The sequence below is a fragment of the Chrysochloris asiatica genome, unplaced genomic scaffold, assembly GCF_000296735.1.
Source record: "Chrysochloris asiatica unplaced genomic scaffold, ChrAsi1.0 scaffold00062, whole genome shotgun sequence".
Classification (NCBI taxonomy): domain Eukaryota; kingdom Metazoa; phylum Chordata; class Mammalia; order Afrosoricida; family Chrysochloridae; genus Chrysochloris; species Chrysochloris asiatica.
In genome coordinates, this window is record NW_006408580.1 from 15,162,897 (window position 1) to 15,173,511 (window position 10,615).

Here is a 10,615-nt window from a genome sequence, read left to right on the forward strand (position 1 = left end):
GGCATAAATAGGGGCTCCCCCCAACTCCTTCAACCCATGTGCCATCACTGTAGTGCCACACACTGGTCACATGAGAGCATCCACATGTTCGCTATCTCCTCAATAAATAATACCTCATCCTTTAGCTATTTGACCAAAGCCTTGAGTTTGTGAGTGGGTGTTTTAGTTACATTAACAAATATATATATTTTTAAACTATACAAACTAATAACTTAAAAAAAAAAGATTTAAAAAATAACATCAATCATGTCACTCAGGCAGAGATGATCAGTAATTAGAGGCTATTGTTACTTTCCATCGAGTTGGCTTAACTCCTGGTGATCTACATACAACAGAACAAACGATGCCTGGCACTGTGTCTTCTTCATAATTGTTAATACGCTTGCATCCATTGTTGTGACCACTGTATATTTTGAGTGCCTTCAAACCTAGGGTATTCATCTTTCATCACTGTATTAGAAAATATTCTATTGTGATCCATGGATTTTCACTGGCTAATTTCTGGAATAAATCACCAGGCCTTTCTTCCTTGTCTATCTTAGTCTGGAAGCTCCATTGAAACACTATTTGTATTTGAAATACCAGTGGCATAGCTTCCAGCATCATAGCAAGACACAAGCTACCACAGTACAACAAACTGACATTTGTGTCCACTGGAGTGATGGAGGATATTGCATATTCTTAAAGACTTTTCCTATGAGATATATGATGGAACACATATTTTCCCTGCCTTTTTCTTTAAAAGTGTGGTTCTGCAAGATCAGTTTGAACCCCAAGGTCTGCAGTTCAAGCTCACCAGCTACTCCTTGGGAACCCTATACAGGGTCGCTATGGGTTGGAACCAACTCGACAGCACTTAACAACAGCAAAAATTCTTTAAAGGTATCTATGAACACTTCAGATTCTAGGTCCTGGTGTGGCACCATAGGATAAACACTCAACCTTAAGGTCAGTTTGAACTGCAAGGTCGGTGATCCAAACTCACCAACTGCTCCTTGGAAACCCTATACAGAGTCACTATGAGTCGGAACCAACTCGAAGACACTTAACAACAACAGAGTCTAACAAATAGTGATGGAGGATATTTTATATCCCTAAAGACGTTTTCCTATGAGATATATTATGTTTCACACATTTTCCCGGCCGTGTTCTTTAAAGGTACCTATGAACATTTAAAATTCTAGGAAGCGACCTCCTGGTTTTTAAGTTTTTACACCCCTGCAACAACTCAATTCTGCTAGTCTCTTCAAGTAGATAAATTTATAAATAATTTCTTAACACTAAATTGTTCCAACTTAGAAAATACATTATTTTAATTTATTATGACTTTAAGTTCTTTCAACACTTTGTAAGAAAATTTCATTCACACTTGGGTCTCTACATACAAATTACACTTGATAATACTACATGTGACCCAAGAAGCATTACTATCTCCTCTCCTGGAGTGAAAATGAAAAAAAAAAAAAAAGAAAGGTTATATGTGTGTGAAACTGAACATGGACACATTACACACACAAACACCCACCAAAGCACCTAAGCCTTGTCACACTAAATTACACACAGATCACCCTGAGCATTTATAGTTACAAAGGAAAGAGAAATAAGGATAAACATCAACAGTAAGACTCAAACCACAATTTAGTTTTATATTCTTGAAAGCTCATATGCTGATTCCTGCATTATTTCTCCTCCCCTCTCCTACATGCTTAGAGTTTCCATAATGCTACCTCTCCAGTGGAGTTCAAAACCCAGGCTCCCTGTCACCACCCAGCTCCCACAATGAAGATGGACAAGGTGACAGGCACCAGGCTCTGTGGCTGTACTGGCAGAGGATAATAGTTCTAGTGAGATCAGCAACATTATAAACAAAATGTGTAAGACTGCTAGCAACCTTCTTTAACATCCATTCTCTCCTTTCCCTCTTAGTAAATGGAGGAATACATTCTCCTCATTTGTAGCTGGATGTATTGCCCCAGAAAAACAACAACTGCTTTTTCCAGTCTTCCTAGAAAATAAATAAATTCATAGTCACGTGAATAAGTTATAACCAAAGAAATAAATGCAGAATTATATGCAGAAAGGCTGAAATTACTACTAATAAAATAATTGGCTTAGCTGAAAGTGGTCATTTATTAACTATTCTGTTTCTCTGTGCCTGGCTTGTCAGCCTAAAATATGAACATGATGTCCAGAGCTTTTGCAGCCACCTTGAGCCATAAAGTATCCTTAAGGAAGAAATCATTTGCAGAGACTATGAAACCAACAATCTATGGGACCTGATGACATATGATGGGACTACAATAGCATTCCTGGACAATGTCATATTTCCTTTGAGCATGCAAAACAAAGTATCTTATCTCGTTTAAGGCTTTTCAGGTTTTCTATTATATCAGTATGTGAGGGAAAGTGTGTTCTGAATCAGAAGAGCGGGAGCAAAGACCCCAAAGCTGGAGCATATCTGAGAAATTTAAGGAGTATCAAGCAATCTGGTATGGTTGGAATAGAGTCAACAGGAGGAAGAGTGTAAGGAGATCCAAGCGGTACTAGAAATCATTCCATGCAGTTTCTTGAATTCCTTTGGGAGAACATTAGCTTTTATACTGAAAAATGTGAGGAGTCATTGTAGAGTCTGGGTCAGAGAAGTGACCTGATAAAACCTCTGTTTTGTTAAGCTTCATTTATTACTGCAGAAGGATAACGGTACATTCAGATAGGCCTGTTAGAGGGAAGCTATTAGAATAATCCAGGGGAGACATCATGATGGCTTGAACCAGCATGATAATCACTATTGTTTCAGTGGAGATAGTGAAAAATAGATATTTATGAAGGCACAGCCAACTAGATGTCCTGATGGGTTGAGTGTGGGATGTGAAAGAGAGAGAGGGAAAAAAAAGAATCAAAGGTATATTCAAAACTTATTACTTAGACTGAACAACTAGAAGGATGGAGTTGCCATTGACTTAGATGGGAAGGCTACCATTGGAGCTGAGTTAGGGACAATGTCTAAAACTGAAATCATCTTTCCAACTAAAACCTACTTCTACATAACTCCATTATCTCTCTCATAATGTTTCTGATTATTTGTCTACATTTGTTCTTCTTCGCTAGAATGCAAATTCCTGGCACCCGATATGACTTCTTGACTTTGATGCAACTGTACCTTAACACAGACTGAGAAAAGAAAGGAAGAAAAAAAAGAAGTGAGGGAATGGGACTTTGTTTTAGAACTTTGATTCATCTGAGTGTGTGTTAAGGAGGTGCATACTGTTACAGAGTGTCTTTCTCTGATATTCCATCCCCTCACTCCATTGTCTCCTGCTTATTCTGCCTCCCATAAGCCTATTAGGGAAGGGAAGGGAATAGATTTCCTTAGCCACCTTCCTACTCCTTACAGGCCTTAATTCAGGAACGATTTTTTTTTTTTTTTACTTTGACTTTGTGCTCCTTGAAAATCTTTATTCATGTTAGACTTCCGGCAAGATGGCAGACTAGGCAGATGTACTGCACAGTCCCTCTACAACAAAGATACAAGACACCTAATGAAATAGGCACCTACAACAATTCTGGAACCCTAAACTTCAGAGGAAAGTTTAGAGAAGTGGACTGAGTATTTGCTGGGAGAAGCTGAGCAGGGACAGTGAGAGAGAGGGAGACTGACTGTTGAACAACCAGACTCGGTGTAAGTATCTTGTGAGCAACTTTTGCAACAGAAGGTGGCCTGGAAGAGAAGATTCACACAAGTGATGGGAAAGGTGCCAGCTCCCACCCTCATACACTCACAGCACACAACCTATTTTCAGTTATAGGCTGAAGAAGGATTTACAAGCTTTCTGTAATGATTAATTCCCTATATTCATTCTTATCACACTTAAAAGTTTATTTTACAGTAGTTGGCAGGGAAAACCAATAGCCACAAGACAGGCAAGCCCCTTAACAATTTTTTCTCTCCTTTACACATTCAGACTATGTCTCAATCCCTGTATCACAGTTCACTGTTGTTCCAAGATTGTGTGCACATCTCTATTTACCTGTATCCCATTTAGCCCTTGAATACCTCCCTAAATCTTCCCCTACCTTTGTTGTTCATCTATCACCATCCCCCTTCTGTGTATTGCTCTTCCTTCCTTGTATATTGCCCTCCCCATCACATGATCTATCATGTGTCTATTCCTTAACCTGCAAATTACTGTTCCCTCTCACCCATCCCTGATAACCATCAAAGAATTTTTCTTTTAGTATGGAAAATTTTTCTTAACTTTTTAAAATAATGATCTTATGCAATGTTTGTCCTTTTGTGATTAATTTCACTCAAAGGAGCTCTGGTAGCATAGTGGTTACGAATCAGACTGCAAACCTCAAGGTCAACAGTTGGAAACTACCAGCTGTTCCGCCAGAGAAAGACAAGGTTTTCTGCTCCCGTAAAGATTTACAGCCTCAGAAACCCTGTACAGGGTCGCTATGAGTCAGAACCCACTCCACAGCACATAACCGCCAATTTCACTCAGTGCAATGTCCTCAAAGTTCATCCATGTTATGAGAGTTTTGCAGCTTCATCATTATTCTTCAAGGCAGCATACTATTCCATTGCGTGTATGTACCAAAGTTTACTTAATCCATTCTTCCACTGATGGGCACTTAGGCTGCCTCCATCTTTTTGCTATTGTGACTTGTGCTATAATGAACATCGGTGTGCATATGTTTAAGAAACAATCTATGATGGTTATAGTGGGAAGCAAGGAGGAGAAATGAGTCATGGGCTAGAGTGTGTTGTTGTTGTTATGTGCCGTGGAGTTGATTCAGACTCATAGCGACCCTGTGCAAGGTTTCCAAGGTTATAAATCTTTACGGGAGCAGAAAGCCTCATCTTTATCCCACAGAAAAGCTAGTAGTTTCAAACTGCTGACAGTGATATTAGCAGGCTGATTTGTAATCTCTACACTACTAGGGCTAGAGGATAAACACATATTAACATGGGTGACAATTCAGGCAATATGCAACAAGAGGAAGGTTAGCAGAGGAAAGATGAAGGTAGCAGGAGACACAGGGAAAAATGCAAGAGCTAAAGTGACTAGAGGTAAATACTGTTAACTGATGGTACATGGAGAGGCTTGCAATCATTGTAATGAAACAAAGTATAAGATTTTCTGAATGTAAAACTGATTATCTGCTCACTAAACTTTCATTCAATTCACATTAATAAGTTTTTTTTAATCTTTATTAGAGTTTTGAACAAAAATCTAAAGCTTCTGCTGTAAATTCGCATCAGTGCCTATACTAAGCAATGAAGTAAATGAAAGAAGAAGAGAAGAGAGAGGAGAGAGAGAAAAGATCTGAAAGCTCCACAGAGTAAACAATCCGGCAGAATAATCTAAAATTGATTGCATTGCCTTACAGAGCTTTAAATAATAAATCAAGTGAAATAAAAAAAAAATAAAAACTCCTTCTTCAAGGATTTCATTTTTCTTCATTCCCTGGCCCTCCAATTTAATTAATAACTAGTTTGGCACAAACAGTTATGTGTTCCCCTACTAACCAAAAGGTTGGCAATTCAAACACACCAAGTGTCACCTCTGGATAAAGGCCTGGTGAGCTGCTTTTGAAAGGTCAGAACTTGAAAACAATTCTGGGAGAGCAGTTTTACCCCACACACTTGGGTCAGCAGGAGTCAGAATCAACTGAACAGCAACTGGTCCAGTTTAATTTAGTTTAGTTTTGTTTTAGGCCCATATCTCAAAATTTTACAAAGAAAGAGGAGTCTAAGACTTAACAACAAACACAAAGGAATAATCTTAATGTATTTGAAGGCAGACCTTTTACTAATACAAGAGCAGTACTGTGAGCTGTATCTTTATATGCAGGACTATTTTCACCAAGATTGGTGGTGATGGTGTGCTTTCAAGTTGGTTCCAACTCATAGTGACCTTGTATGGGGATTCTGAAACTTTAAATCTTTAAGTGAGCAGAAAGCCTCATCTTTCTCCCATGGAGCAGCTGGTAGAATCAAACTGCTGACCTTGCAGTTAGCAGCCCATGCTCAACCACTCTGCTATCAGGGCCCCTTCACCAAGATTAGAGCATAAAAACGTGAAATCAAATCTCCACAAACCAAGGTTTAAAAAGAGAACCTTTCAATACTGTTTTGACAAGTTGACACGCTTGAAATTCTGTATTTTAGCCAGTTTAGTCCTGGTGGGGTGCTCTAGGATAAGCACTGGACTGCTAATCACAAAGACAAAGGTTCAAACCCACCAGCTGCTCCCTGGAAACCCTATGAACCAGAACAGAATCCATGACCCTTAACAACAAAGGTAATGAATGGATTAGGTGCCAAGAGTATATAACCTTTTTGTTTCCTATTAGGAATTACTCATCTAAAGCTGACCACACCTTAGAGGCCAAGTCTCTTATTGTTGTAAAAAAACAGACAAGTCCCACCATCCTGGTGGCTTAAAACAACACGAAGTTCTATGGGGCAGTTCTGGAAGTCAGACAGCTGAAATGAGACTCACTGAGCTAAAGTCAAGCAGGACTGTGTTCCTTCTAGAGACTCTAGAAAACAAGTTATCTCCTTACCTTTTCTATCTTCCAGTAGCTTCCCACATTCCTTCTCTTGTGGCCCCTTCCTCCATCTTCAAAGCCAGTAATAATTGGAGGAGTCCTTCTCACACTGCATCACTCTGACTCTGATCCATCCTCCTGCCACTTCCACTTTTAAGGACCCTTGTAATCACATGGGCTCATTTGGAAACTGTTGTTGTTGTTTGGTACTTTCAAGTCAGTTCTGACTCATAGAGACACTATGCATAGAACAAAACACTGCCTGGTCCTGCACAATCCTCACAATCACTGCTATTCTTCAATACATTGTGGTAACCAGGGTTATCAATTTTACTCTTGTAGAGACTTCATTTTTTATGACCCTTTACCAAGTGTGATAGTTGAGGTTTTGTGTCAATTTGACTAGGTCAAGATTCACAGTAGTTTGCCAGTTGGTATGTAGCTATCCCACCACTCATCTGCCAGTGTGTCATTTGGTTTATTGACTGCTGCTTTCATGGGCATTGATGAAATCAATGAAATCTTTGACAACTTCAATCCTTTTACCATTTATCATGATGTTTCTTACTGTTCTAGCTGTAATGATATTTTTATTTTCTTTATGTTGTGATATCTTTGATATTCATCAATATGTGCTTCAAGTCTTTTAGCTTTCAGCAATCTTGCCTGTATTATCTGCATATGGCAGGTTGTGAACGAGTTTTCCTTCATTTTTGATGCTTGTTCACTTCTTCATATAGTCCAGTTACTTGAATTATATGTCCAGCATATAGATTGAATAACTATAGTGAAAGGATACAACACTGATTCACTGCTCTACTGGTTTGAAACCACATAATGTCCCTGTGTTCTGTTTGGATAACTGCCTCTTGGTCTCTATACATAGTCCACATGAGCCATGAGCACAAGTTCCTTTTTTTTTTTTTTTTTTTTTTTTTTGCAATGGTGTCTATAATTTCTTATGAAATTTCACAGTCTAATGTACTTTCAAAGCCAGGAAAACATCTTCCTGACACTCTCTGCTTTCAGCCAAGATCCATCTATATCAGCAATTATATCTCTCATTTCATGTCCTCTTTTTTCATTTTAAGTACATTTGTGATTACATTGGGCCCATTTGTATAGCCTAGAACAATCACCCTATTTTAATGTCAGTTGGTTGGTTATCACTTTAATATCATATGTAACCTTAATCACATCTTTGTTGTTGCTGTTATGTGCTGTGGAGTCGGTTCCGACTCATAACCACCCTGCACAAGGTTTGCGAGGCTGTTAACCTTTACAGGAGCAGAATGCCTCATCTTTCTCCCAAGGAGCAGCTGGTAGTTTTGAACTACTTACCTTGCGGTTCGTAGCCCGATTCGTAACCACTACGCTACCAGAGCTCCTTGGGGTACCATTATTCTGCTCATCACACTGTGCTTTAACAGGACTGTAAAATATTACTGTGTCTGTTCTCTATACCAGCTATCAGAATTTCTCCAACGTTCCCAGGTTTAGTAAAAATATGTTAAAAAACAGAACCTACTCCATACATTACACCACTGTCTGTCAGTTTGTCGTACTGTGAAGGCTTGCATGTTGCTGTGATGCTGGAAGTTATGCCACTGGTATTTTTTTAAATGTCAGGTGGACCACTCATGGTAGACAGGTTTCAGCTGAGCTTCCAGACTAATAAAGACTATGAAGAAGGAGAGTCTGACTACTTCTGAATATTTAGGAAATGAAAACCTTGTGAATAGTAGCAAAGTTTTGTCACATATAGTGCTGATAGATGAGGCCCTCGGGTTTGAAGGCATTGAAAACACAACTGGGGAAATGATGCCTCCTCAAAGTAGGGTTAATTGTGATGACGACATGAATGGGGTAATGCTTTTGGAACCTTCATTTGCTGATGGGGCATAACTCAAAATGAATCAAAACAGTTGCAAATATGCATTAATAATAAGAAAATAGAATGTACGAAGCAAGAATCTCGGAAAATGGGAGTTGTCAAAAATGAAATGGACCACAAAAAGATTGACATTCTACGTACACATTAGTGAGCAGAAATGAATTGGGATTAACCATTTTTAATCTGACAATAATATAGCTTACTAAGCTTGGAATGACACATTAAAAAGTAATGGTGTCATATTTATCATCCAAAAGAGCATTTCAATCAGGTGTTAGGGAAGGCAATACACAAAAAGGGGAAGGGGGTGGAAGAACAAGGTAGACAGGAGAACACTGAGACAGATTTGCATTGGCTAAATGGGACAGAAATAATTAGTGATGCATGCTCAGCCTTGGAACAGCAGGGCTCTGTGATACAAGGATCAAGGCATAATCTGAAGAGGAGTAATAATACTAAGATGGTTGACTGTCTTAAGCATATTGGTTTCCCTTGCCTACTACTGTAAAATAGACACTTGAGTGGGATAGAAAGGAATGTCAGGAAACATGATTACAGAAATCTTGTAAGTTTGTCTTGAGCCTATAACTGATTGAAATACCTAAAAGGGGTTCTAGAATTTGCCCAGTGAAATGGGCCTCTTGCAAGCCTTTGCAGTAGATAGGACCTTAGGTGGAATCCTGAGCCCCATTCAGAACCTTCTGAGGTGGGACATTCCCACTTGAAAGGACAAGCAGACCAGCTTGGAACACCTAGAACGACAGAAGATACATCTTCAAAGAAAGATCAGTAGGAAAAAAAATGAAACAAAAATGGCAGGATGATCGGCTACTACAAGCATAAGTAAGGTGTTCACTGGGAAGCAATCAAGGCAAGCAATGAAGTCCCTTTTCAGGTCAAACCCCCTTCTAAGACTGAAACTCAAATGGAATACATGAACATGTATGTAAGCTTGCTAGTGACCACATAGGTCTACTGGTGAGGGAAAGAGGGGGAAAGGCAGCAATGAAGAAATGGGTAGAGTTCAACTACATTCGATAGACTCACGTTGACCTGGAGATGACAAAGAGAAGAGGAAGGGCTAGCTGGTCCAAAGTGTGGTGAAACCTGGGGACATTAGAACCCATGTCATAGCCCCAGAGGGCTAGAGCTGAGATTGAATCATCCAGCTGATATGAAATGAGGGGAGATGTACAAGAACGCCCAAACTTGCAGACCGTACCCATTTGACCTAGCCTCAATGGCTTGATCATCAGAACTCAACTAGAGGAAGATTAATATTTTTTTATAAAGGAAACGAGGGTAAATTGCTACAATTTGATGAACCTGACTTACACTCTTGGAGGTAGCAGCTCAAAATGCCAACAGAGAAGGAAGGAGGCTTCACATCAAGTATCAATGCTATCCCCTCTGTATACAGGGTAGATAGGGATGGGCAACTTAGACATTGGCTACCTAAAATGAGGGAATGATAAAGGCATGAAGTGACTGACCTACAAGTTTTCAAGAGAGCATATAGTTTAAGAGTGAGTGGAAGAAGATAGAGTTCCCACTGAATAGTTTTCATATTGTCTAGATGGGTCTGTAAAAAGAGATAGGGTAAGATTCTTATGATTCAATAGCGAGTAATTGTTATCATGACTAATTGTGATGGTCACAATTGTAAAGATAGAAGTTCTGTAACAAAAGTGGGAGAGTAGTTAATCATGCAGTCCAGAAACAGAGGACCCTAGGACCATCAAGAGAGAAGAGCACAAGCAGAATTCAGGTCCCTATCCAGAGAAGCAGCGACACCAGAGATGGAGGCAGAGATGGGGACATGGAGACAGGGAGCAGCTGAGGACTCTAGATTCATGGGAAGAGAGGGACTAAAAGATGGCAGCCAGGAGGCAGGTTTGCATAATGTGCCCTTTGGTGGTTTAAATTATTATGTATGCCTGAGTGTTTAAAAAAAAAAAAAAGAGCTAAAATGAATAGAGAGAAATACTGTTAACTGATGGTACATGGTGGTGGTAATGGTGGTGGTTATGTGCCGTGGAGTTGGTTCAGACTTATAGCAACCCTGTACAGGGTTTCCGAAGCTGTAAATCTTTAAGGGAGCAGAAAGCCTCATCTTTCTCCCACAGAACAGCTGATAGTTTTGAACTGCTGACCTTGCCCTTT